Source organism: Anomaloglossus baeobatrachus, chromosome 1 (genome assembly GCF_048569485.1).
Source record: "Anomaloglossus baeobatrachus isolate aAnoBae1 chromosome 1, aAnoBae1.hap1, whole genome shotgun sequence".
In the NCBI taxonomy this organism is placed as follows: Eukaryota; Metazoa; Chordata; class Amphibia; order Anura; family Aromobatidae; genus Anomaloglossus; species Anomaloglossus baeobatrachus.
The window spans coordinates 17,445,326-17,471,251 of record NC_134353.1 but is presented as its reverse complement, the minus strand read 5'-3'; the positions used below and the strand labels follow the sequence as shown (position 1 = coordinate 17,471,251).

The window sequence follows — 25,926 nt, the reverse complement described above, 5'->3', positions numbered from 1 at the left end:
ACTGGGTGTAGGGATTAGAGGGGAAAGTAGAAAGTGAAGTATTATAGGGGTGAAAGTAAAAACACACACACAAACATTGTTTACTGTGACTATGTATCCAGTTACCCTCCAGTCCCTTCCTGACCAATTCTGGCCTAATTCATTTTCTGCACACTTATAGATCCACACTTAGTGATCCACACGCCGATAATGATATGGAGGCAGCCAGCACTGCTCATGTTAGGGATAGGTTATAGAGGCAGGCAGTATTGCTCATGTTGGAGGGTAGGATATGGAAGCAGTCAGTGTTGCTCACATTTGGGGGTAGGATATAGAGGCAGGCAGCAAACTTGATATTGGGGTTAGGATATTGAGGCAGGCAGTGTTGCTTGTTTTGGAAGGTGGGGTATGGAGGGAGGCAGCGCTGCTCATATTGGGGGGTAGGATATGGAGGGAGGCAGTGTTTCTCATAGGGGGTATAATATGGATACAGGCCACACTGCTCTTGTTGGGGGTTAGGATATAGAGGTAAGGCCGCTTTACACGCTGCGATCTCGCTAGCGAGATCGCTAGCGAGCGTACCCACCCCCATCGTTTGTGTGTCATGGGCAAATCGCTGCCCGTGGCGCACAAAATCGCTCAGACCCGTCACACTACTTACCTGCCTAGCGACGTCGCTGTGACTGGCAAACCGCCTCCTTTCTAAGGGGGCGGTTCAATCAGGCGTCATAGCGACACCACTAAGCGGCCGCCCAATGGAAGCGGAGGGGCGGAGATGAGCGGGACGTAACATCCAGCCCACCTCCTTCCTTCCTCATTGCCGCCGGCCGCATGTAAGGTGAGGTTCCTCGTTCCTACGGTGTCACATGTAGCGATGTGTGCTGCCGAATTAACGAGGAACAACATCGTACCTGCAGCAGCAACGATAATTGGTAATAGGGGAGCATGTCAAGGATTAACGATTTTGAACGATTTTGCTACCTTTTTCGATCGCACGTGTCACACGTAATGACATCACTAAAGCGGCCGAATGTGCATCACGAATTCCGTGACCCCAACGACATCGCTTTAGCGATTTCGCTGCGTGTAAAGCGGCCTGTAGTCAGTGTTACTCATGATGGGGGTAGAGTATAGAAGCAGGCAGTGTTGCTCATTTTGAGGGGTAGGATATGTAGGTGTGACGCCCTGGTAAAACCAGGTAGTCACAGAAAGAGTTAATCCTCCTTGGCAGCTACACAATCACCACACAGATGTACAGCAGCAATCAGGCCCTACTCACCCCCTCCCAAGGAAAAGGGAGGGGGCGAGGGGAGTTAAGGAAGTGACAGAGCAGAATTTAGTTCAGTTGTGCTGTAGTCAGTGGAAAGCTGACAGGGGAGGCTTGCAGCTCCCTGGAGAAAGAGGTAGCCGGGATTGGAGCCCTGGACTACCGGGCTAGGTGGCTGTGAGGGCCACAGGCGACGGAGATCCGGCATCGGGGAACCTGAGGCGACCGGGACAGGGTCCGGTGCCGGGAGAGGGACCCAATCCGGAGGCGGTTCAAACGGACTAGTCCAGACAAGAGAGAGACAGACAGAGAGTGTGGAAGGAAGGGCCCCTGGCTGTACATCTGGGTGTGGGACCCGAAGACACCCGCCAACGGTGACCGGCCATTTGGCAAGTTGGTTTACAAAGGACTCTGTGTTTTCTGACCACACACATCAGCCTAGCTTCATCCAACACCAAGACAACCAAACTGTGAGTTTCCTGCTTCCTGCAATCCCTGCCACCACCACAACTCCCAATTGGGCCCCGGGACTACAACTCCCCTACCCAAGGAGGGGATCCCACCTTGCTGCCCCACACCATCAGTCACGGGCACGGTCCCCAGAGGCATCGGCGGTGCCACCATCTCATCACCGCAACCCACGGGTGGCGTCACAGACAATCCCCCTTTACATATTCCCCTTTTGTTGTGGAGCCTGGGATCACAGACCGGGTCACGCCACCATGATACCTCTAGAAGCGACCCCATTGGCCCGGCTCTGAGTATCCCCTATCCCTGGGCGACACATAGGCAGACAGTGCTCCCCTGAAGTGGCAGCGGACCCTGAGACTTGGTTTACCTTTGTGTCAGAGTCTGCTTTGCGGCCGCATCACTACCAACACTGCCTGAGTGAGTACGCTGTCCTCCCTCTGCTTCCAACCTGCACCACGCTCCCCTACACCCCACCATCCAGAGTCCCGGGGCTTCCCCTAACCCTGGAGGGAGCGTCATCTGGCTGCCCCACTCCATCGCCCCCGGGTACTCCCATCGGAAACAGAGGTACTCCCCTTACCGCAAACCACGGGTGGCATCACGAACTCTTAAGCGGGCTTTACACACTGCGATATCGGTCCCGATATCGCTAGTGTGGGTACCCGCCCTCATCTGTTGCGCGACACGGGCAAATCGCTGCCCGTGCCGCACAACATCGCCGAGACCCGTCACACATACTTACCTGCCCGGCGATGTCGCTGTGACCGGCGAACCGCCTCCTTTCTAAGGGGGCGGTCCGTGCGGCGTCACAGCAGCGTCACTGAACCGCCGCCCAATAGCAGCGGAGGGGCGGAGATGAGCGGGACGTAACATGCCGCCCACCTCCTTCCTTCCTCATTGCGGCCGGGAGGCAGGTAAGGAGAGCTTCCTCGTTCCTACGGCGTCACACGTACCGATGTGTGCTGCCGCAGGAACGAGGAGCAACTTCGTTACTGCTGCAGTAACGATAATCGAGAATGGACCCCCATGTCACCGATGAGCGATTTTGCACGTATTTGTAACGATGCAAAATCGCTCATCGGTGTCACACGCAACGGCATCGCTAATGCAATTCCGTGACCCCAATGAGTTTGCATTAGCGATGTCGTAGCGTGTAAAGCCCCCTTTATCCCCTGTAAATACCCCCTTTTGAAGTGGCCATGAGCCCTTGGGTCCGGACACCCTCGAGCCACAACAGCACCAACCCCCGGATCCGAGCGGTTCGACCGCTGCAGGGGCGGCACACCTGAAATGTCTGGCGTCACAAACAGGATTCGGACTGGGCCCACTAACCTGGGTGACGTGCGCCTTAAAATTACAAGCTGCGGTGTCAAAATACCGTTCCCGCCATTTGCCACTATCTTTGGCGCCTACAACGCCATCTTCCCAACCAAAAGAGTGCAAAACTGAAGCTCCGCCCCTTGCCTAGAGATCGCAGCCGGAAGCTGGAGAGCTGGCTGTCGAAAACCAAGGGGGCGTAATGGGATGTAGCAGCGGAAGAGGTGCAGGGACGCCAGGACTCTGTCCATAAAGTTCCTGGACACCGCAGAGGCAAGATGGCGGCAGCAAGGGACTGGTCCCGGAGCGCGCTGCTTCCGGGACCGCGACCTGGATTGAACAAGAGACCGAGCAACTCTGCAGGAGGATGCGGACGCAGTTCCTCTACATCCTGGACCATTGGAGGGAAGAGATGAGGAGTCTGGCTATGGTGAGATGGAGGTCCCACGCGTGGAGCGGGTAAGCAGCTACCCAGTCTCAGTTGACCCGGCCTACTCAGCCGCGGGATCCGGTCTGCCCCCGGCCACCGCAAGCACTCAGCTACCGCCACCCTCGCCCTCGGTGGATGCCAAGCTGTTACCTCCAACACCGGCAGCGGAACCTCCAGTCCCAGTCTACGGAGCGCAGGCTGCAACGTCTCCAGTTTTACCACCAGCCATGAATAGTATACAACCCCAGCACTCAAAATGAAGGCAAGAGAATTTTTTTGATGCAAGTACTATTCATTGCTTTTTTTCCCCTTAAGCACCTATATTAAGTGGTTGAGCCTGAAATTCCCATTGATTTATATTACCACCAGCCAGACCAGACTAGGCCACGACGCAGCTAGCCCCAGCATCGGCCCGACCAGACCCGGCCGCATCACCGGGCCCATACCTCGGTACAGAGAACACGGACTCTGCAACCCCGGCTACGGAACAGCCGGTTTCTTTACCCACCACAGCGGAGGCAGAACCTGTGGAGATGCCAGCTCCACTGCCACCCAGCAGCTGCGGGGGCCGCAGGAGCCCACTTGCAGCCGGTACCCATAAGGGAGGTGAAGCCCAACGTCAGCGCTCATGATTGGGAAAGGAATTGGTGACGGCTGATGCGGCTGCGTGCAAAAGTGCTTGCTCGAGAGCGGCGCAGGAGGGGAATCACCGCTCACCTCAACAGAGAAGAGGAGCATGCAGGCGAGAGTACCATTTGGGTCCGGGGCCCGCAGGACTGTGGCCCGATACAGTGCTGAACCCTGGAGGGGGCGCTGGTACCGGCTGTCCCCAATTGTCTACTGCAGTAATGGTAGCGGAACCTGGCTACCCCATGTATAAAGTTAAAGTTTAAGTTTCTATGCTGCTAATGTTGATGTGCAATGTTGAAAACGTGATTGCTTACTAATGTTTGAAAAATAATACCAATTACCCAAGTAACTCATCTAATTTACAGTTTGCACCTGGTGCATGGACCTTGTTTTATCTTTTTGTTATTCAATATGGACCATGGCTGCGGGACAGGCAGCAGCCAGCACGAACGTGTGCTATTGTACATAGTTGCGCCTCGTGCGCCCACCAGAGTCGTCTTTTACACCTCCAGGATTTCAACGCCGCCACAAGAAACCGGGGGACACAGGTTGTTTGGGTGGCGGGTTGAAGGGAGAGGCACAATGGGAATGGACTGTTGCAGGAAGGGGCTGCAGCAGAGTAGGCTGAGCCACCAGCTACCGCTACAACCGGTAGAGGTCACATGGTTCTTATAAAATGTGAACTCTGAGAGTTTTTGTTATCCAACGTTTAAGTGATGTGCCTCCCCTGTGTGGGATGAGAAATTGTTCCATTAAAAATGTTACTTCTTTGTCTTTTTCAGTTAAAACAAAAATAAACCTCTGGGTGTCTTGTAGCTCGGGGACGAGCTACGTTTAACCAAGGGGGAATGTGACGCCCCTGAACTAGACAGGGTGTCACAGGGTACTGCACCCCCTTTATCTTTTGGTGCAGGACTCAACCCTCATAGTTCTGGGATCCTAACTTTTGGTATTGCTCCATCAGCATCCAAATCCTAGTCACACCTCACACCACACCCTGTCAGACACACCAGTGGGTGGTCTAGCTGGAACAGGGCCACTCGCCTAGGGGTCAGGCAGACTGGTGGGAGGGAGGAAGTGAGAGAGAGGAAGTGGAGAGCAAAGCGCAACTCTGCAGGAGGATGCAGATGCAGTTCCTCTATATCCTGGACCATTGGAGGGAAGAGATGAGGAGTCTGGCTATGGTGGTGCGGGCCCATTAGATGGAGGTCCCACGCGTGGAGCGGATAAGCAGCTACCCAGTCCCGGTTGACCTGGTCTACCCGGCCGCGGGATCTGATCTGCCCCCGGCCACCGCAAGCACTCAGCTACCGCCACCCTCGCCCTCGGCAGACGCCGAGCCGCTACCCCCAACACCGGCAACGGAACATCCAGGCCCAGTCTACAGGGCGCAGGTTGCAACGTCTCCAGCTTCACCACCGGCCAGACCAGACCCGGCCGCGACGCAGCTAGTCCCAGTGTGCCGCCCCTGCAGCGGTCGAACTGCTTGGATCCGGGGGTTGCTGTGACTCGAGGATCTCCGGACCCGAGGGTTCACGGCCACTTCAAAAGTAAAGAGGGTATATACAGGGGATAAGAGTTCGTGATGCCACTCGTGGTTCGCGGTAAGGGGAGTACCGCCGCTGCTGATGGGAGTATCCGGGGGTGATGGAGTGGGGCAGCTAGATGACATTCCCTCCACGGGTAGGGGAGGCCCCGGGACTCTGGATGATGGAGGTGTAGGGGAATGTGGTTCAGGTTGGAAGAAGGGGGAGGACAGCGTACTCACTCAGTCAGTATTGGTAGTGATGCGGCCACTAAGCAGACTCTGACACAAAGGTAAACCAAGTCTCTGGGTGCCGCTGCCCTCTTGGGGGAGCTCGTCCGGGTGTCCGTCTCCTGTGGTACTGCCGGATGGTCCGGAGCCTGCCTCCATGCACAATTTTTGGAATGTTCTGGTGGCCCGTTGGCTTAAAGCTGTCCGGGTCCCACTCCTTACTTGTTGGTATTGGAGCTGTGCACTCAGGGGCTGACGCTTGCGATTTTTGCAGGCTGCATGGATTGGAAAGCCCTATCCCCCTCATTGCGCTAGTGCCCCCGATCTCTGAGCTTCTTGGGGACAATACGTGAAGACACTATCCTCCACAGGCTAATTGCCGAGTTGCCTGAAGCTACTCCCCGACCTATAGTCCTGTACCCCACCGTGCTTTCGGTCCCAAACCGGTTATTAGGCTTGAGATACTGTCCGTCCTCCAAGACTGGGTCTAGGCACTCAGCCTCAATACCCTGCGACCGGGTCTCCGACTACTCCGGGCCCAGACCACCGTCTGTGACCCAACCAACTACATACAGTGAGCCACCACTCCATCAGCCCCTCACTTCTTGAGGGCTAACACTCTTCTGCTCACTTTCCTCCCATTAGCCTACCTGACCCCCAGGTGGGTGGCCCTATTCCAGCTAGGCAGCCCACTGCTGTGTCTGACAGGGTGTGATGTGAGGTGTGGTTGGGATTTGGATGCAGATAGAGGCAGTACCATAGGTTGGGAACCCCGAACCATAGGGGTTGAGTCCTGCACCAAAAGATAAAGAGGGTGCAGTACCCTGTGACACCCTGACTAGTTCAGGGGCGTCACAGAGGCAGGTAGTGTTGCTCATATTGGGGGGTAGGATATAGAGGCAGGCAGTGCTGCTGATATTGGGGGATAGGATATGGATGCAAGCAGTATTGGTGATATTTGGGGGGGTAGGATATGGAGGCAGGTAGTGTTGCTCATATTGGGGGGTAGGATATGGAGTCAGGTAGTGTTGCTCATATTGGGGGGTAGGATATGAAGGCAGGCAGCGCTGCTGATATTGGGGGATAGGATATGGATGCAAGCAGTATTGGTGATATTGGGGGCGGTAGGATATGGAGGCAGGCAGCGCTGCTGATATTGGGGGGTAGGATATGGAGGCAGGCAGCGCTGCTGATATTGGGGGGGTAGGATATGGAGGCAGGCAGCGCTGCTGATATTGGGGGGGTAGGATATGGAGACAGGCAGCGCTGCTCATATTGGGGGGTAGGATATGGAGGCAGGCAGCGCTGCTGATATTGGGGGGTAGGATATGGAGGCAAGCAGTGCTGCTGATATTGGGGTAGGATATGGAGGCAGGCAGTGCTGCTGATATTGGGGGGGTAGGATATGGAGACAGGCAGCGCTGCTGATATTGGGGAGTAGGATATGGAGGCAGGCAGCGCTGCTGATATTTGGGGGTAGGATATGGAGGCAGGCAGCGCTGCTGATATTGGGGGGTAGGATATGGAGGCAGGCAGTGCTGCTGATATTGGGGGGTAGGATATGGAGGCAGGCAGTGCTGCTGATATTGGGGGGTAGGATATGGAGGCAGGCAGTGCTGCTGATATTGGGGGTAGGATATGGAGGCAGGCAGCGCTGCTGATATTGGGGTGTAGGATATGGAGGCAGGCAGTGCTGCTGATATTGGGGGTAGGATATGGAGGCAGGCAGCGCTGCTGATATTGGGGGGTAGGATATGGAGGCAAGCAGTGCTGCTGATATTGGGGTAGGATATGGAGGCAGGCAGTGCTGCTGATATTGGGGGGTAGGATATGGAGGCAGGCAGCGCTGCTGATATTGGGGGGTAGGATATGGAGGCAGGCAGCGCTGCTGATATTGGGGGGTAGGATATGGAGGCAGGCAGTGCTGCTGATATTGGGGGGTAGGATATGGAGGCAGGCAGTGCTGCTGATATTGGGGGGTAGGATATGGAGGCAGGCAGTGCTGCTGATATTGGGGGGTAGGATATGGAGGCAGGCAGTGCTGCTGATATTGGGGGTAGGATATGGAGGCAGGCAGCGCTGCTGATATTGGGGGGTAGGATATGGAGGCAGGCAGTGCTGCTGATATTGGGGGGTAGGATATGGAGGCAGGCAGTGCTGCTGATATTGGGGGTAGGATATGGAGGCAGGCAGCGCTGCTGATATTGGGGGGTAGGATATGGAGGCAGGCAGTGCTGCTGATATTGGGGGGTAGGATATGGAGGCAGGCAGCGCTGCTGATATTGGGGGGTAGGATATGGAGGCAGGCAGCGCTGCTGATATTGGGGGGTAGGATATGGAGGCAGGCAGCGCTGCTGATATTGGGGGGTAGGATATGGAGGCAGGCAGTGCTGCTGATATTGGGGGGTAGGATATGGAGGCAGGCAGTGCTGCTGATATTGGGGGTAGGATATGGAGGCAGGCAGTGCTGCTGATATTGGGGGGTAGGATATGGAGGCAGGCAGTGCTGCTGATATTGGGGGGTAGGATATGGAGGCAGGCAGTGCTGCTGATATTGGGGGGGTAGGATATGGAGGCAGGCAGCGCTGCTGATATTGGGGGGTAGGATATGGAGGCAGGCAGTGCTGCTGATATTGGGGGTAGGATATGGAGGCAGGCAGTGCTGCTGATATTGGGGGTAGGATATGGAGGCAGGCAGTGCTGCTGATATTGGGGGGTAGGATATGGAGGCAGGCAGTGCTGCTGATATTGGGGGTAGGATATGGAGGCAGGCAGTGCTGCTGTATTGCTGATTTATGGGTAGATATAGAGTTGCATTCTATATCAGAATCATGAGATATAGGCAGCAGAAGAAGCATCAGTTTTAGGGATCGTCTACAAATATCCCAGTGCTGCAGTGCACGATCCCTCGTCCTCTCCCCGGCAGGTGCTTGTGATCACCGGGCCGGTATGCCGGGGGCTGCTGTCGGTGATTATGAGGCTTTTGTAATGCACTGCACTCTCTGCACCTGCGGGAATGGTCGCTTCTGCCGCTGATAGGGGAGGGTCTTTGTAGACGGTGCCTTGGTGTGCAGCACATCTGGGCAGCTCAGGAGGTCCCCACGTAAGTGGAGAAGACACTGCGGGCATCTGCAGCGAGGAGGGGACCCCGAGAATATCTGGGGGCTGCCAGAGAAGGTAAGCGGGCCTGCTGTACAGAGGAGCTGCCGGGGCTGCGGCCAGCCTGCACTGGAGAGGAGGCAGGGAGCTGCAGACATGGAGGAGCGGCATGGCACCATGTATCCTTGTGTCTCCTCTGCACTGCATTCAGTGAGGGCACCGGCCCGGCCGCACTGCTTCATGTAGGGCTGCAGCGGGCACAGGGAATGTGACACCTCCCGGTACCTGTGCACCAGGGGGATCGGTGCCTCCCGGTACCTGTGCACCAGGGGGATCGGTGCCTCCCGGTACCTGTGCACCAGGGGGATCGGTGCCTCCCGGTACCTGTGCACCAGGGGATCGGTGCCTCCCGGTACCTGTGCACCAGGGGGATCGGTGCCTCCCGGTACCTGTGCACCAGGGGGATCGGTGCCTCCCGGTACCTGTGCACCAGGGAGATCGGTGCCTCCCGGTACCTGTGCACCAGGGGGATCGGTGCCTCCCGGTACCTGTGCACCAGGCTGCTCCCTCCTCACTGCCGGGCGGGGGTCGGTGCCTCCCGGTACCTGTGCACCAGGCTTCTCCCTCCTCACTGTCGGGCGGGGGTCGGTGCCTCCCGGTACCTGTGCACCAGGCTGCTCCCTCCTCACTGCCGGGCGGGGATCGGTGCCTCCCGGTACCTGTGCACCAGGGGGATCGGTGCCTCCCGGTACCTGTGCACCAGGGAGATCGGTGCCTCCCGGTACCTGTGCACCAGGGGGATCGGTGCCTCCCGGTACCTGTGCACCAGGCTGCTCCCTCCTCACTGCCGGGCGGGGATCGGTGCCTCCCGGTACCTGTGCACCAGGGGGATCGGTGCCTCCCGGTACCTGTGCACCAGGGAGATCGGTGCCTCCCGGTACCTGTGCACCAGGGGGATCGGTGCCTCCCGGTACCTGTGCACCAGGCTGCTCCCTCCTCACTGCCGGGCGGGGGTCGGTGCCTCCCGGTACCTGTGCACCAGGCTGCTCCCTCCTCACTGTCGGGCGGGGGTCGGTGCCTCCCGGTACCTGTGCACCAAGCCGAGGTCAGCGGCGCCGATCAGTCAGCACAGGCGCCGGCACACTGCAGCATCTCATGGAAGAGGTAGGTGGCGGTGCCGGGGGGAAGGCTGCTGCAGATACCGGCAGGGAACCTGGGGCAGGAGGCATGATGGAGGCGACACATGGGGATATTTAGTGTGTACTGTGTATGTCCTGTGGGAGAGGAGGCCACACATCCATCACCACGACCCCTGTGTATATGTAATTGTATCTATGCACAGCAGCATCTCATCCTGGTCCTCCGCACCCGAGCATCACTGACCCATCGTCCACTATCACTGCTATCTACCCAGCTATCATTTTAGATGCATGGATAGAGCAGGTGACATAAGTATTGAACACGGCATCAATTCTCTAAGTAAATATATTTCTAAAGCTGCAATTGACATGGATTTCTCACCAGATGACTGTAACAACCCATCCAAGCCACACAGGCAAAGAAACCAGAGCTGTCCATAAATTATGTGTACTATGGAGAAATGACACAGGGAAAAAGTATTGAATACAAAAGGAAACAGAGGTGCAAAAAGCCCTGAAAAGTGCTGAAACCTAGCAGTAATCAGAAGGCAATCCTGCCACTTAGTGAGCAATAATATCAGCTGTATGAACTGATTAGGATCAGTGCATGATGGTCTATAAAAAGGTCTCTCATTACCAAGGTGCCACACAAGAAACATCTCATAATGGGTAGAACAAGTGAGCTGTCTGAAGACATTCACAACTTTATTGTTGCAAAACAGAGTGATGCATTGGTTTCAAAAGAATTTCTCATCTACCCAAGGATTAAGTGAGCAGTGTTGGGGCCATAATCTAGGAGTGGAAAGAACATCATTTCACCATAAACCGGCCACAAGCAGGTGCTTCCCGCACTAGACAGACAGAGGAGTGAAAAAATTACCAGAAGAGTTGTCCAAGTGCCAAGGACACCTGTAGAGAGCTATAGAAAGGCTTGGAAAACAGTAAGTAATGCACTCCCCCTCCTTGGCCTGTATGCACGCTCCTGTATGCACGCTCACCACGCAAGACTCCATGACTGAACAAAAAGCAGGTTCAAGAGCGTTTCAAGTTTGCTCAATATTATTTAGACAAGCTGGTGAAATGCTGGAGAATATAGTCTGGTCAGACGAGACCAAAATTCGACTCTTTGGATGCCATAATACAAAATTATGTTTGGAGTCCAAAGGTCAAATCACTCCATTGGAGGTGGGGACATTATGTGGGGGGATGTTATTCAGCAAATTACACTGCAAACGTCATATAATTGAAGAAAGGATGAATGGAAAAATGTACCAAGACATTCTTAATAAAATTCTGCTGCCATCTACCAGGATGATGAAGATGATGAAGATGAAAAAAGGGTGGACATTTCAGCAGACAATGATCCCAAACACACAGCCAAGGAAACTCTCAACTGTTATCAGAAAAAGAAAATAAATCTGCTGGAATGGCCGAGCCGATCACCGGAGTTTAATCCAAAGAAAATGTATGGAAGGAACAAATGCTCAGAGTTCATAGAAGGAGCTGGGACCTGCAGGATGTGAGGAGTGTGTGTGGAAGGATGGGCCAAAACCCATCTGAGCAATGCAGGCGACTAGTGTCTCCATACAGGATGTGAGGAGTGTGTGTGGAAGGATGGGGCAAAATCCACCTGAGCAATGCAGGCGACTAGTGTCTCCATACAGGATGTGAGGAGTGTGTGCGGAAGAATGGCCCAAACCCACCTGAGCAATGCAGGTGACTAGTGTCTCCATACAGGATGTGAGGAGTGTGTGCGGGGGAAGAATGAGCCAAAATCCACCTGAGCAATGCAGGCGACTAGTGTCTCCATACAGGATGTGAGGAGTGTGTGCGGAAGAATGGGCCAAAATCCACCTGAGCAATGCAGGTGACTAGTGTCTCCATACAGCATGTGAGGAGTGTGTGCGGAGGAATGGCCAAAATCCACCTGAGCAATGCAGGCGACTAGTGTCTCCATACAGGATGTGAGGAGTGTGTGCGGAAGAATGGACCAAAATCCACCTGAGCAATGCAGGTGACTAGTGTCTCCATACAGGATGTGAGGAGTGTGTGCAGAAGAATGGGGCAAAATCCACCTGAGCAATGCAGGCGACTAGTGTCTCCATACAGGATGTGAGGAGTGTGTGCGGAAGAATGGACCAAAATCCACCTGAGCAATGCAGGTGACTAGTGTCTCCATACAGGATGTGAGGAGTGTGTGCAGAAGAATGGGGCAAAATCCACCTGAGCAATGCAGGCGACTAGTGTCTCCATACAGGATGTGAGGAGTGTGTGCGGAAGAATGACCCAAACCCACCTGAGCAATGCAGATGACTAGTGTCTCCATACAGGATGTGAGGAGTGTGTGCGGAAGAATGGGCCGAAATCCACCTGAGCAATGCAGGCGACTAGTGTCTCCATACAGGATGTGAGGAGTGTGTGCGGAAGAATGGGCCAAAATCCACCTGAGCAATGCAGGCGACTAGTGTCTCCATACAGGATGTGAGGAGTGTGTGCGGAAGAATGGGCCAAAATCCACCTGAGCAATGCAGGCGACTAGTGTCTCCATACAGGATGTGAGGAGTGTGTGCGGAAGAATGGACCAAAATCCACCTGAGCAATGCAGGTGACTAGTGTCTCCATACAGGAGGTGTCTAGAAGATTCATCACCAACACAGGCTTTTGTACGAAGTATTAAACAAATGTCAGCAACGTGTTCAACACTTTTCCCCTGTGTCATTGCTCATTGTTACAGCTAACTTAATTTATGTATAATTTGATTTCCTTGTGTGGATTGGATAGGTTGTTATTGACATCTGGTGAAAAATGTACACTACAGTTCAAATGTTTGGGGGTCACCAGACAATTTTGTCTTTTCCATGAAGAATCCTACTTTTATTTATCAGATGAGCTGCATAATGAATAGAGAATATCGTCCAGACAGTGACGAGGTTAGGAATGATGATCTTTACTTGTAATTAGTGTTGAGTGGATCCGAACTGTAAAAATACGGATCCGCGCGGTTTCAGAGTCCGATCCGGGTCCGACCCGGTCGCGGGAATCCGGCTGCACGATCCGAATCCGGGATTTTTTTTTTCATCTCCCTCTCCCTCTCCCCATATCCGCTCCCCATTGACTTACATTGGCCCGCATTCCGGATCGGATTCGGACTTCTGTGACAACCCGCGACGGATCCGCCGGACCCGGATTATTAGCAATCCGCTCAACTCTACTTGTAATAATAATTTTCTCTTCACACTTGGCTGTCGGCACAGAATGCTCCTTTGCACAATTCCAGCTTTGCAGACCTTTGGCTTCTAGCTGTTAATTTGCGGAGGTAATCTGGAGATATTTCGCCCCATGCTTCCCCCCCCCCACAAGTTGGATTGGTTGATGGGCACTTTTTGGTACCATACGGTCAAGCTGCTCCCACAACAGCTCTATAGGGTTGGGATCTGGTGACTGGGCTGGCCACTCCATTACAGATAGAATACCAGCTGCCGGCTTCTTCCCTAAATAGTTCATGCATAATTTGGAGGTGGCATTGGGTCATTGTCCTGTTGTAGGATGAAATTGGCTCCAATCAAGCGCCGTCCACAGGGTATGGCATGGCGTTGTAAAATGGAGTCAAAGCCTTCTTTATTCAAAATCTCTTTTACCTTGTACAAATCTCCCAGTTTAACAGCACCAAAGCAACCCCAGACCATCACATGACCACCACCATGCTTGACAGATGGCGTAGTCTTCCAGCATCTTTTCAGTTGTTCTGCGTCTCACAAATGTTCTTCTGTTTGATCCAAACACCTCACACTTCGATTCGTCTGTCCATAACACTTTTTTCCAATCTTCCTCTGTCCAATGTCTGTGTTCTTTTGCCCATATTAATCTTTTCCTTTTATTAGCCAGTCTCAGATATGGCTTTTTCTTTGCCACTCTGCCCTGAAGGCCGCCATCCCGGAGTCACCTCTTCACTGCAGATGGTGACACTGGCGTGTTGCGGGTAGTATTTAAGGAAGCTACTAGTTGATGACCTGTGAGGCGTCGATTTCTCACACTACATACTGTAATGAACATCTATTGTTGCTCAGTTGTGCAGCGCGGCCTCCCACTTCTTTCTACTCTAGTTAGAGCCTGTTTGTGCTCTCCTCTGAAGGGAGTAGTACACACCGTTTACACACAGTTTTTTGCAATTTCTCGCATGGAATATCCTTCATTTCTAAGAACGAGAAAAGACTGTCGAGTTTCATATGAAAGTTCTCTTTTTCTGGCCGTTTTGAGAGTTTAATGGAACCAACAAATGTAATGCTCCAGATTCTCAACTAGCTCAAAGGAAGGTCAGTTTTATAGCTTCTCTAATCAGCAAAACTGTTTTCAGCTGTGCTAACATACTTGCACAGGGATTTGCAAGGGATTTCTAAAGATCCATTAGCCTTCTAACAGAGTTAGCAAACACAATGTACCATTAGACACTGGAGTGGTGGTTGTTGGAAATGGGCCTCTATAACCTATGTAGATATTGCATTCAAAACCAGAAGTTTGAAGCTGGAATAGTCATTTACCACATAACAATGTATAGAGGGGATTTCTGTTTAATTAATGTTAGCTTCATTAAAAATAAAAAAGTGCTTATATTTAAAAAATAAGGAAATATATAAGTGACCCTAAATTTTTGAACTGTAGCGTGTGTCTTACCTCCCTTTAATGTGCCTGCAGTTGTGTGACATTTATCATCAAGTTCTGAAGGGAATTTTTCACAATGAAGGGGGCATGACTCATGAGTGTGGGATGTGGCCAGAGGATGTCCACTTCTCTGCCTTTCCGTGACTCTTCCAGTCTCTCTGTGTCTCTGTACAACCTGCTGGTGACACTTTGTGATGCTCTAAGCTCAGTGATCACTTCCGTCTGAGCACCAATCTGCTTGAAGCCTTGCAATGGCGCAAAGCTGCTAATCAATTTTTAGGTGTTGTCTTGGTCTCATGATGTCAAAATGTGAACAGCATCATGAGGAGGACTGTTTAATGAAATTTATTGGGCGATTCATGGATCAAATACCTGTTGTAAATTTTGTTATTAAGGTCCTTGTTTTAGAACAGCAAGTTGTGCAAAAAGTAGTGAAACATTGAACAGTTGAACATGACCATCGAAAAGTGTAGAGAAGGTCACATTAAGTTCATCCGAAAAGGTTAGAGGGCATTGTAGGATCAACCTGAAATTTCTGATGAAAGCCGAATAACCCTAACTTTTCGTGATTAGCGTTTCGGGTGTTGCTTTGTATCCTTCATTGCACACTGTGGTGTTGATATAATGCACTAGGTATTGATTACACAGGTGTTATTATTGTGCTTTCTACTATATTTTAATGAAACGATTTTATGAAGTGACGCTCTGATCACCCGGCATCTGTCCGCCAGCAGTGAGCCCCCCGCACCGTACAGGTCCACACAGAACATGTTATATAATGTACTATACATTATATTCTGCTGAGTTCACACTTTCCATTGTGCCATGGTCTTATACTCTAAACTGTGGGGGGACAGAAGGAGGCTCTGGAGACGGTTATAGCCTCTCCTGATATGGGTGGTACTCTCAGCCGGTGCTCACATGGGGGACGGACAAGTTGTGGACTTTTTGTCCCAATTTCCCAGCTGAAAATCAGCAGCGGAATATAAATGTAGCTATTTAACAAATCTCATCCAACTGCTGCAGAGAATTGTCCAGGTGAGAACTGAGCGCGGCCTCACGATCCTCTCATATGTCCAGGTGAGAACTGAGCGCAGCCTCACCATCCTCTCACATGTCCAGGTGAGAACTGAGCGCAGCTTCACCATCCTCTCACATGTCCAGGTGAGAACTGAGCGCAGCCTCACCATCCTCTCACATGTCCAGGTGAGAACTGAGCGCAGCCTCACTATCCTCTCACATGTCCAGGTGAGAACTGAGCGCAGCTTCACCATCCTCTCACATGTCCAGGTGAGAACTGAGCGCAGTCTCACCATCCTCTCACATGTCCAGGTGAGAACTGAGCGCAGCCTCACTATCCTCTCACATGTCCAGGTGAGAACTGAGCGCAGCCTCACTATCCTCTCACATGTCCAGGTGAGAACTGAGCGCAGCCTCACCATCCTCTCACATGTCCAGGTGATAACTAAGCGCAGCCTCACGATCCTCTCATGTACAGCAGATGGAATGGTTTACACAGCAGAGAATAAAATCTGCATTAAATCAGCGAGTAACAGGCAGAGGAGCAGATCAGCGCGGAATCTGCTGTGAGATATTCAGGACTTTTTTTCTGGCTGTGGATGCAGAAATATCAGCAATAATCCATAACAATGAGGTTATAACAGGGGAACAGCGATATAATACTAACATGAGGTAATGATGTAATAAGCTTGTAGCAATGTCATAATAAGGTAGTTGTGAGGTAATAATGAGGCATTAGTAATATAATGAGGTAATAGTGAGGTATTAGTAATATAATGAGGTAATAGTGAGGTAATAATGAAGTATTAGGAATATAATTAGGTAATTAGTAAGGTATTAATAAGGTATTAGTGATATAATGAGGTAATAGTGAGGTATTAGTAATATAATGAGGTAATAATGAGGTAATAATGAAGTATTAGCAATATAATTAGGTAATAGTAAGGTATTAATAAGGTATTAGTGATATACTGAGGTAATAGTGAGGTAATAGTAATATAATGATGTAATAATGAGGCATTAGTAATATAATGAGGTAATAGTGAGGCATTAGTAATATAATGATGTAATAATGAGGTATTAGTAATATAATGAGGTAATAGTGAGGTATTAGTAATATAATGATGTAATAATGAGGTATTAGTAATATAATGAGGTAATAGTGAGGTATTAGTAATATAATGAGGTAATAGTGAGGCATTAGTAATATAATGAGGTAATAGTGAGGTAATAGTAATATAATGAGTAATATAATGAGGAAATAATGAGGTATTCATAATATAATAAGGTAATAATGAGGTAATATTAATATAATGATGTAATAATGAGGCATTAGTAATATAATGAGGTAATAATGAGGTATTAGTAATATAATGAGGTAATAATGAGGTATTAGTAATATAAATGAGGTAACAAATAAGGTATTAGTAATATAATGAGGTAATAATGAGGTAATATTAATATAATGTAATAATGAGGCATTAGTAATATAATGAGGTAATAATGAGGTATTAGTAATATAATGAGGTAATAGTGAGGTAGTAATGAGGTAATAATGAGGTATTAGTAATATAATGAGGTAATAGTGAGGTATTAGTAATATAATGAGGTAATAGTGAGGTATTAGTAATATAATGAGGTAATAGTGAGGTATTAGTAATATAATGAGGTAATAATGAGGTATTAGTAATATAATGAGGTAATAGTGAGGTATTAGTAATATAATGAGGTAATAGTGAGGTAGTAATGAGGTATTAGTAATATAATTAGGTAATACTGAGGTAATAGTGAGGTAATAATGAGGTATTAGTAATATAATGAGGTAATAGTGAGGTATTAGTAATATAATGAGGTAATAATGAGGTATTAGTAATATAATGAGGTAATAGTGAGGTAGTAATGAGGTAATAATGAGGTATTAGTAATATAATGAGGTAATAGTGAGGTATTAGTAATATAATGAGGTAATAGTGAGGTATTAGTAATATAATGAGGTAATAGTGAGGTATTAGTAATATAATGAGGTAATAGTGAGGTGTACGGCCGGAGCAGTGGTTAAGTTCGTGACGCCACCCAAGGTGAAGGTAGACACCACCTCTGCAGTTACGGGGCACCCGGGGGAGATGTTTATGTAGCAAGATGTTAACCCCTCCGTGGGCAGGGATGATGGTCCCGGGACCCGTTGGGTGTTGTGTGGTTGGGCGGTGCAGCGAGGTGCGCGGCCGGAGGGCACTGTTGTACTCACGATTAGTAACACACACAAGTCTCTGGTGAAACAAGTTGATGGTGGTCGGTGCCCGCAGCCGGCTGAGTCAAGTCCCCCACCCGGTTGGTAGTCTCCGCCTTTCTCCTGCACCGTGTTGTGTATTTGGGCTGCCTGCTCTTCAGCGACGGGAGTCCGCTCCCCGGCTTTGTGTATGTCGGGAGAGCCCTTTTGCCCGCAGACGCTGGCCCGTGGGATCTCTCTGCCTGTACGGTGGCTTTCTATCCCTCTCGTTGGGCTGTTGTCTTCAGTCGGGACTTTGGGTGGGAAAGGACCTATAGTTCAGACCGCAATCAGTTAATTAACTCGGTCCAGTGGCTTCTGGACCTTGTTTCAGGGTCTGAGTACCCCTCTTTGTGCTCCAGTTTCCGAGTCGGTTCGCCGGGTCGGTACCGGCGGGCCACTACCCTGTCCCAGTCCAACCCGGTTCCACCGAGCCGTCTTCCCGGCTCCTGCAGGCTGAGGCCACCGCTTGCCTCCTAGCCAAAGGTGCCCGGGGTCCAACCCTGGCACCTGTCAGATTTCTGCAAACCTGACACACAGGCCTGCTTCCATCTAACTTCACCTCCTGAACTAATCGGCAACTCAACTAAACTTTCTCCCGCCTCAGGCTCTCTGAACTCCTTGGTGGGCGTGACCAACCGCCTGGCTCCGCCCCCTGGTGTGAACATCAAGCCCTGAGAGAGCTGACTAGGGTTTTACTGGTTGGCTGCTGACACCTTATTAGGGGACAGGTGTTATGCGGGGCCTATCTGTGACTACCTGGCTAGTTCAGGGTGTCACATAATAATGATGTAGCAGTGATATAATGAGGTGGTAGAGAGGTAAAATGAGGTAATGAGGTTATAGTAATATAATCATGTAGAACTGATATACTGAGGTATAGTGAGGTATTAATGAGGCAGTTGTGATGTAATGCTGAGGTATGAATGAGGTAGTAGTGAGGTAATAATGAGGTAGTAGTGATGTAGTAATGAGGTAGTTGTGAGGTGATTAGATAATGTAGTAGTGAGGTAATGATAAGGTAGTGATGTAATAATGAGGGCTTGAGATAATAATGAGGTAGTGGTAATATAATAAGGTAGCAGTGAGATAATTATGATTAATAATGAGGTAGCAGTAATAATAAGAGTCTGTGCTCATGTAGCCGTTTTTCCGCATTTATGCCACGTTTTTTTTTTTGCGCAGATTTTTCACAATACCTGAAGGATTTCTTAGTGCCAGCAGAATGTCTGTGATCCCTGAAGCCTCGTGCATGTGATTCCTGCAGCCTCGTGCATGTGATCCCTGCAGCCTCGTGCATGTGATTCCTGCAGCCTCGTGCATGTGATTCCTGCAGCCTCATGCATGTGATTCCTGCAGCCTCGTGCATGTGATTCCTGCAGCCTCGTGCATGTGATTCATGCAGCCTCGCGCTTCTGATTAGTGCAGCCTCGTGCATGTGATCCCTGCAGCCTCATGCATGTGATCCCTGCAGCCTCGTGCATGTGATTCCTGCAGCCTCGTGCATGTGATCCCTGCAGCCTCATGCATGTGATCCCTGCAGCCTCGTGCATGTGATTCCTGCAGCCTCGTGCATGTGATTCCTGCAGCCTCGTGCATGTGATTCCTGCAGCCTCGTGCATGTGATCCCTGCAGCCTCGTGCATGTGATCCATGCAGCCTCGTGCATGTGATCCCTGCAGCCTCGTGCATGTGATTCCTGCAGCCTCGTGCATGTGATTCCTGCAGCCTCGTGCATGTGATTCCTGCAGCCTCGTGCATGTGATCCCTGCAGCCTCGTGCATGTGATTCCTGCAGCCTCGTGCATGTGATCCCTGCAGCCTCGTGCATGTGATCCCTGCAACCTCGTGCATGTGATCCCTGCAACCTCGTGCATGTGATTCCTGCAGCCTCGTGCATGTGATCCCCGCAGCCTCGTGCATGTGATCCCCGCAGCCTCGAACATGTGATTCCTGCAGCCTCGTGCATGTGATTCCTGCAGCCTCGAACATGTGATTCCTGCAGCCTCGTGCATGTGATCCCTGCAGCCTCGTGCATGTGATCCATGCAGCCTCGTGCATGTGATTCCTGCAGCCTCGTGCATGTGATTCCTGCAGCCTCGTGCATGTGATTCCTGCAGCCTCGTGCATGTGATCCCTGCAGCCTCGTGCATGTGATCCCTGCAGCCTCGTGCATGTGATTCCTGCAGCCTCGTGCATGTGATCCCTGCAGCCTCGTGCATGTGATCCCTGCAACCTCGTGCATGTGATTCCTGCAGCCTCGTGCATGTGATCCCCGCAGCCTCGAACATGTGATTCCTGCAGCCTCGTGCATGTGATTCCTGCAGCCTCGAACATGTGATTCCTGCAGCCTCGTGCATGTGATTCCTGCAGCCTCGAACATGTGATTCCTGCAGCCTCGTGCACATGTTGCTTCTTATTTCCTTGCAGATTTGTAGCAGATTTAGCAGCACGTCAGCTCTTTCCACATTGTTACTGCAGATTTCACCCGTTCTAATGACTGGTTAAGAATGTGCGCCAAACACACAAGTAATAATGCATCAAACACGCTCCTGTTTTAGGCCTTGTTCACACCTCTGTGTCTCCAGTTCACGTGTACCTGAGACACGTTCGCATGTATACTAATTACAATCATTGGGGATCTTCACACCTCCGTGTTTGCACATGGACAATGTGTTGTGTGATTCACACGGAGACGTGTCCGTTTTTTTCCAGCAGCACAGGTCAAATATGGACGACATACGGATAGTATTTGTGTGACACGTACCAAAAAAAACAGAAGATACTGAAATGAATGGTTATGTCTAAAAGATGTACAGAAATAGATAAATGGTAGATAGAGAGAGAGATTGCATGTACAGCTATTTGGCAGATTTTATAACTAATTTAGAAAAGAAAATGATTTAGGGTCCCCCCTAATTTTCATAAGCAGCACAGGTAAAGCAGCAGCTGCGGACGGCAACCCCCAAATGTCTGCTTTACCTTGGCTGGTTGTGAAAATTAGAGGGGATCCCACACTGTTTTTTTTTTTAAATTATTTAAATAAATAATCTTAAAAATGGGCTCGGGGACCCCCTCATTTTTAATATCCAGCCAAGGTACAGCTAACAGCTAGGGGCTGGTATTATCAGGCTGGGAAGGTTCTTAGATAGTGGCCCTTCCTAACCTAAAAATAGCAGTCCGCAGCCGCCCCAGAAGTGGTGTATCTATTAGATGCACCAATTCTGGTGCTGTACTCTTCTTGTTTATGGGGTTGAAAGCAGCTGTGAATTAACAGCTGACATCGAGCCCTGGTGTTAGTAATGGGTGGACATCTATCAGACACCCCCATTACTATCCCAGTAGATATAAATAGAAAATAGAAAATATATTTTATTTCAACAAACACCCCCAGACTTGAGCCCTCATTCACCAATTTATTTAAAAAGTCTTGAAGTTCAGCCATAGCCATGTCTCACAATGTTCCATAAAAGTGAACTTGAAAGACATACAAGAATTAGTAAAGAAATAAAGACAAGACACACCCTCATTCACCAATATATTCCCCATCAAAATCCCCAGCAGGACCATCGTAATCTATATGGAGGTCCCACAACGTTCCCAGGCTCAGTGGCCCCAGCCTATGAAGAACATTCAGAGAATGAACCCCATAGTTTGGGACAGCAGCCACTGCCAACTCTCATGCAGTGCTATGCGAGAACCGGTGTTGGTAGTGACCTGTGGTAACCATATAAGGTCACCGCAGGTCACAGCAAGTGGGTGACACAGTAGCGTGTGTACCGCTGGTGGCTGTGACGAGTGGTGACATCATGATTTCACTAGAGTTCAGTGCCATGGTTCTCACACAAAGTATCTCAAGAGCCACCGACACTGATCTGCATGACCTTATGACGTCACATCAAGTTGGTCACACAGTAGCGTGAAAAGCACGACGGCTGTGAAGAGCGGTGACGCCATGAGTATACTGCAGTTCAGTGTTGTCATCTCCCGCGATACTTTGTGTAAGAACCCATGATGGCACTGTTCATCACAGCTGCTGGCGGTTCTCACGTTACTGTGTCATCCACTTGCTGTGACCTGCGATGACCTCATGAGGTGACCGCAGCTCACTCCCGGGTCCGTTTCTCACATAGCGCAGCGTGAAAGTTGACAGTGGCTGCTGTCCCAGCCTATGGGGTTCATTCTATGAATATTCTTCTAAGGCTTGAGCAGTGAGTCTGTGAACGTTATGGGCCCTCCAAGTGGAGTACGATGACCTACTGGGGATTTTGATGGGGAATAAATTGGTGAATGAGAGTGTCTCTTGTCTTTTTTTCTTTAATAATTCTCTATGTCTTTCAGGGGCACTTTTGTGGAATGTCGTGAGACCTCCTTGTGGATTATGGCGGAACATCAAAGTTTTTTTTATTTTTTATAGTAAATTGGTGAATGGGGGTTGGTATCGGGGGGGTGTTTTTATAAATAAAATATTTTTGTGTGTTTTCTTTTCTATTTACATCTACTGGGTTAGTAATAGGGGTGTCTGTTAGACATCCACCCATTACTACTACCATGGCTTGATGCTAGCTGTCATTTACAGCTGGCATCAAGCCCATATATTTTCCTTGTTTGTCACTTCACCAGGGCAACGGGAAGAGTTGCGCGACGTGCCCAAATTGGTGCATCTAATGAATGCGCCACTTCTAGGGCGGCTCCAGACGCTATATTAATTCTGGGAAGGGACCAATAAACATGGCCCTTCCCACCCTGAAAGTAACAGACCCCAGCTGTCAGTTTCACCTTGGCCGTGCACAACATGTGCGTTTTTTACACGGATGTGTGAATGAGGCCTTTCGCAGTGTTTTTTATGATTACAGATTCAGAAAAGGTGCAAAAATTTGTGCAGGAATTTATTAACATACCCCAAGGTAGCAGTGATGTAATAATGAGGTAGCAGTGATGTCATAACAAGGTAGTAATGAGGTAATAACGAGGTAATAATGAGGTAGTAGTGATGTCATAACAAGGTAGTAATGAGGTAATAACGAGGTAATAATGAGGTAGTAGTGATGTCATAACAAGGTAGTAATGAGGTAATAACGAGGTAATAATGAGGTAGTAGTGATGTCATAACAAGGTAGTAATGAGGTAATAATGAGGTAGTAGTGATAGGGCCGATTCATCACAGCTTTTATGGCAGTATTCTGTCGTAAAATGCTTTAAAAAGTGGCAAAATTACGAGACTCGAGGCTACACTAACATTTTGCGCCTTTTCCCATTTTCGGCAAAACAGATGAGCTGATGGGAAATGGGGCATAACACTCACCAAATTCATGGCTAGCCGCAGTGTTTATACTCCAGCAGGGCCCCGGAATGAATTTTATTTATTTTCCTCACTTATATGGCACCATTAATTCCGCCAGTGTACAGACGTCATCATTACTGTCCCCATTGAAGGGAATGTGTCTCCAGGTTTTTGCTTCCTCATCTGAGAGCAGCATAATGTAGGGACAGAGACCCTGATTCCAGCGGTGTCACTTACTGAGCTATTTGCTGTCATTTTGATAAAATCAGTGTTTTCCCTGCTACAGATCTAGCAGTTATACAGAGCGCATGATTATACTGCAGCACGCCAAGTAGTCCTGTACTGATAATCTACTGCTGATTAAACAGCGATTTTATCAAAACTACATTAAGCAGCCCAGTAAGTGACACATCGCTGGAATCAGGGTTTCTGCCCCTACATTATGGTGTGCTCTCAGATTAGGTGGTAAAAACCTGGTGATAGATTCCCTTTCAGGCTCACAATCTACAATCCCTATCTGTACGGAGTGTGGGAGGAAAGTAAAGAACCATGAGAAAACCCACGCAAACACGGGGAGAACAGACAAACTCCTCGCCAATGTTGTCCTTGGTGGGATTTGTACCTAAGGCCTTCAGCACTGAAAGCAAACATTGCTAACCACTGAGCCACCACGCCAACTGAATCAGGCTTGTGTGAGTCCAGCACGCCTCCTCATCAAGACCAGCGTGTACAATGCCAGTCTTGAAGAATGAGGGCTTGTGCACAAACCCTGATGGAAAAACAAATTGCTTTGCATGTTTATTCTTCTGAGATTCTTTTACCCACTTTGGTCCTTGTAAGAGGTGAAGCGGTTAAAGAAGCGACCTGACAGCTCTTCAGGCGGTTTGCTCACTGTTTTATACATGAATAAAAAAAACCCTGGCGACAAAGCTGCCACAAAGACGGCCTCCAAGACACCAAAAAAGACACCAGAAAAACACCATCTTTTGCTTGAAATACAAGGTGTATGAAGGGGCGTCATGTGCACATACCCTTGTCTTCATAGCTCTCATCTACTCCTTTGGTTCTGCTCCTTCTTTGCCTGCTTGGTTATTGTTCTGACCTCGGCTCGATTACTGATGATTCCTCTGACTTGCGATTTTGCCTCTTGTTTATCCTTCTGGTTACCTGACCATTCCTGCCAGCCCGCCTCGCTGGCCAGCGGCTGCTCTGATAACTCAACATAGTGTCCTTGTGAAAGTTCACATCCCCTATTCAGGGGTTAAAAGCTGAAGGTCAGGGCTCTCCTGGGAGCTGATAGTGAGGTAATAGGAAGTAATGATTTAGTAGTGAGGTAATAATTAGACACAAATTATGTAATGGTAAGGTAGTGAGATAATAATCAGGTAATAGTGTGATAATGAGGTTGTAAGAGGGCAGTAGTGGTGTGATAGTCAGATAATAGCAACAATATAAAAATGAAGCAGTGTTATTACTATTAAACAGCCTTCAGCTCGCTCTCGAGACATGGATACTTAATGGATGATCTGTAGGAAGATCTATTTTGTGCAGCCTAGATAGGTCCACCAAGGTCTTCTCAGCCTAGATAGGTCCACCAGGGTCTTCTCAGCCTAGATATGTCCACCAGGGTCCTCTCCACCTAGATAGATCCACCAAGGTCTTCTCTACCTAGATAAGTCCACCATCATCTTGTCTGCCCAGATAGGTCCACCAGGGTCTTCTCAGCCCAGATAGGTCCACCAGGGTCTTCTCTGCCTAGATAGGTCCACCAGCGTCTTGTCTGCCCAGATATGTCCGCCAGGGCCTTCTCCGCCTAGATAGGTCCACCAGGGTCTTCTCAGCCTAGATAGGTCCACTAGCGTCTTCTCAGCCTAGATAGGTCCACCAGGGTTTTTTCAGCGTAGATAGGTCCACCAAGGTCTTCTCCACCTAGATAAGTCCACCAGGGTCTTCTCCGCAGTTATCTTGATAGTATCAATCTATTGTGTTGCTGGTTTTCCTCTTCGACTTGTTCCTTCTATTCTTCCAACCATGATGTCCTTCTCCATTGTTTGCTCTCTTCGTGTGATGTGTTCATAGTAGGCAAGTCATTGCTTGGTGTTTCTTTGATTTGAGTGACATGTCTGGCTGGATTTGTTCCAGAATTGATTTGTTTGTTCTTCTTGCCGTCCATATTATTGACAACTTCCTTCTCTATTTCGAAGGCTTTGATACTTGTTCCTTTATCGTCCAGGTTTCGCATCTATATGTTACTACAGAAATGACCAGACTGTGTACGAGAAGTGTCTTCATTGTCAGCGAAATGTTCCTCGGATTTGAGGATCTTGTCCAGTTAAGCAGTAATGAGGCAATAAGGAGGCAGCGAGGTGATAATCGGGCACTACTGATGTCATAGTGAGATATTAGATCATATACACTGGATCTAAAAAGTCTACACGCCCCTGTTAAAATGCCAGGTTTTTGTCGTGTAAAGTAAATCCTACCATGAAGAATCATTTCAGAACTTATTCCACCTTTTCGAGATTTTCCAGGACGATTTTTTTGTAACTATTGGCTTAAAAACCAACAGGCAGGTAGTTGCTATCTACCCGGCGGTGGCTCAGAAGTCACT

At 49.6% G+C, this 25,926-nt stretch overlaps 1 protein-coding gene across 2 annotated transcripts in view; it reads left to right on the top strand.

The window, feature by feature from the left end:
- The first annotated feature begins 8,655 nt into the window (after positions 1 to 8,655).
- Positions 8,656 to 25,926, top strand: part of FBXO41 (F-box protein 41) — a 102,035-nt gene continuing 84,764 nt past the window's right edge. The window contains exon 1 of one of the 2 annotated variants that reach the window (XM_075345953.1): positions 8,656 to 9,027. The gene's annotated coding sequence lies outside the window, so the exon portion shown is untranslated. Of the gene's footprint in view, positions 9,028 to 9,922; positions 10,114 to 25,926 lie in introns of those variants that run through there. The other variant, XM_075345962.1, reaches the window with a different exon arrangement.